The 3173-nt window shown below is 48.7% G+C and overlaps 1 long non-coding RNA gene across 1 annotated transcript; it reads right to left on the minus strand.

Annotated features, from left to right (window-relative positions):
* Positions 1–45: 45 nt before the first annotated feature.
* LOC135565929 (uncharacterized) lies at positions 46–2502 on the minus strand. The gene is made up of 2 exons (XR_010461883.1): positions 2461–2502; positions 46–268 (listed from the first exon to the last, which is right to left on the minus strand). It is a non-coding gene; the product is annotated as an uncharacterized LOC135565929 (long non-coding RNA).
* Positions 2503–3173: the final 671 nt, after the last annotated feature.

Genomic DNA, 3173 nt, shown 5'->3' on the forward strand with positions numbered 1-3173 from the left:
AAAACAGATCTTTCTTTTTGTGTCACAGGAACAACAATACGGAAATTATGTTAAAATTATGTTTATTTGTAGAAAAAAAAAGGCGCAAAAGTATTAACAGTCAGATAAACACTTAATCATTGTCCTCTTCTTCGTTGCTTCCACGTGTTCAGAGATGTTCTCACACACACGCACACACACACACACACACGCACACACACACAGTCTGAGTCACACTCCAGTCTGATCCAGGTCCAGTCTGCTGCAGTCCGGGATTACAGATAGAGTCCTGGAGACAGACACACACTCCGTCGGTAACACAACAGACCAACAGACACTCCTCTGTTTTCTACTCTCACAGATAGAGTCCTGGAGACAGACACACACTCCGTCGGTAACACAACAGACCAACAGACACTCCTCTGTTTTCTACTCTCACAGATAGAGTCCTGGAGACAGACACACACTCCGTCGGTAACACAACAGACCAACAGACACTCCTCTGTTTTCTAGTCTAGAAGGGGGGGACTCTTGTAGAGAAGGGGGGACGGGGACTCTTGTAGAGAAGGGGGACGGGGACTCTTGTAGAGAAGGGGAGGGACTCTTGTAGAGAAGGGGGAGGGACTCTTGTCGAGAAGGGGGGACGGGGACTCTTGTCGAGAAGGGGGGCGAGGGACTCTTGTCGAGAAGAGGGGGACGGGGACACTCTTGTAGAGAAGGGGGGACTCTTGTAGAGAAGGCGGGACTCTTGTAGAGAAGGGGGGACGGGGACTCTTGTAGAGAAGGGGGACGGGGACTCTTGTAGAGAAGGGGGACGGGACTCTTGTAGAGAAGGGGGACGGGACTCTTGTAGAGAAGGGGGACGGGGACTCTTGTAGAGAAGGGGGACGGGGACTCTTGTAGAGAAGGGGACGGGACTCTTGTAGAGAAGGGGGACTCTTGTAGAGAAGGGGGGACTCTTGTAGAGAAGGGGGACGGGGGACTCTTGTAGAGAAGGGGGACGGGGACTCTTGTAGAGAAGGGGGGCAGGGGACTCTTGTAGAGAAGGGGGACGGGGACTCTTGTAGAGAAGGGGACGGGGACTCTTGTAGAGAAGGGGACGGGGACTCTTGTAGAGAAGGGGGGACGGGGACTCTTGTAGAGAAGGGGGGACTCTTGTAGAGAAGGGGGGACGGGACTCTTGTAGAGAAGGGGGACGGGACTCTTGTAGAGAAGGGGGAGGGACTCTTGTAGAGAAGGGGGACGGGGACTCTTGTAGAGAAGGGGGGACGGGGACTCTTGTAGAGAAGGGGGACGGGGACTCTTGTAGAGAAGGGGGACGGGACTCTTGTAGAGAAGGGGGACGGGGACTCTTGTAGAGAAGGGGAGGGACTCTTGTAGAGAAGGGGGACGGGGACTCTTGTAGAGAAGGGGGGCTGGGGGACTCTTGTAGAGAAGGGGGACGGGGGACTCTTGTAGAGAAGGGGGACGAGGAGCTCTTGTAGAGAAGGGGGACGGGGACTCTGTAGAGAAGGGGGACGGGGACTCTTGTAGAGAAGGGGGGACGAGGGACTCTTGTAGAGAAGGGGGACGGGGACTCTTGTAGAGAAGGGGGAGGGGACGGGGACTCTTGTAGAGAAGGGGGAGGGGACTCTTGTAGAGAAGGGGGGACTCTTGTAGAGAAGGGGGACGAGGACTCTTGTAGAGAAGGGGGACGGGGACTCTTGTAGAGAAGGGGGGACGGGGACTCTTGTAGAGAAGGGGGACGGGGACTCTTATAGAGAAGGGGGACGGGGACTCTTGTAGAGAAGAGGGGACGGGGACTCTTGTGAGAGAAGGAGGGAGCAGGGACTCTTGTAGAGAAGGGGGGACGGGGACTCTTGTAGAGAAGGGGGCACGGGACTCTTGTAGAGAAGGGGGGACGGGACTCTTGTAGAGAAGGGGGGACGGGGACTCTTGTAGAGAAGGGGGGACGGGGACTCTTGTAGAGAAGGGGGGACGGGGACTCTTGTAGAGAAGGGGAGGACGGGGACTCTTGTAGAGAAGGGGGGACGGGGACTCTTAGGGAAGGGGGGACTCTTGTAGAGAGAGGGGGAGGGGACTCTTGTAGAAGGAGGAGGGGACTCTTGTAGAAAAGAGGGGACTCTTGTAGAAAGGAGACGGGGACTCTTGTAGAGAAGGGGGACGGGGATCTTGTAGAAAAGGGGGACTCTTGTAGAGAAGGAGAATGAGGGACTCTTTAGAGAAAAGGGGACTCTAGAGAAAGGGGAGACAGAGGACTCTTGTAGAAGGGGACTCTTATAGAAGAAGACAGGGGACTCTTGTAGAAGGGGGGAACTCTTGTAGAAGGGGAGTCTTATAGAGAAGAAGTCCTGAGGACTCTTTAGAAGGTGGAGGGACTCTTGTAGAGAAGAAGGGGACTCTTGTAGAAGGGGGGACTCTTATGAAAAAGGAGTCACAGGGGACTCTTGTAGAAGGTGGGGAGTGTGTTGTGAGACTTACTCTCTGATTAAGTCTCTGTGGTAGTGCCAGAAGGGGCCAGGCCTGGAGACAGAACAATACTGATAACTGATATGTTACTGATATGTACATACTGATATGTTACATACTGATATATTACATACTGATATATTTACATACTGATATATTACATACTGATATATTACATACTGACTGATATATTACATACTGATATAATATTACATACTGATATATTTACATACTGATATATTTACCCCTGATATATTACATACTGATATGTTACCCCTGATATGTTACATACTGATATATTACATGCTGATATGTTACATACTGATATGTTGCCATACTGATATGCATACTGATATGTTACATGCCCCTGATATGTACTGAGTATGTTTACCTGATATGTTACATATGATATATTACATACTGATATGTTACATGCTGATATATTACATACTGATATATTTATATTACATACTGATATATTACCCCTGATATATTACATACTGATATGTTACATACTGATATATTACATACTGATATATTACATACTGATATATTACATACTGATATGTTACATACTGATATATTACATCCTGATATATTACATACTGATATGTTACATACTGATATATTACCCTCCCTGATATATTACATACTGATATATTACATACTGATATATTACATATTGATATATTACATACTGAGTTATGTTACATACTGATATATTA

This window comes from Oncorhynchus nerka, unplaced genomic scaffold, assembly GCF_034236695.1.
Source record: "Oncorhynchus nerka isolate Pitt River unplaced genomic scaffold, Oner_Uvic_2.0 unplaced_scaffold_10203, whole genome shotgun sequence".
Classification (NCBI taxonomy): Eukaryota; Metazoa; Chordata; class Actinopteri; order Salmoniformes; family Salmonidae; genus Oncorhynchus; species Oncorhynchus nerka.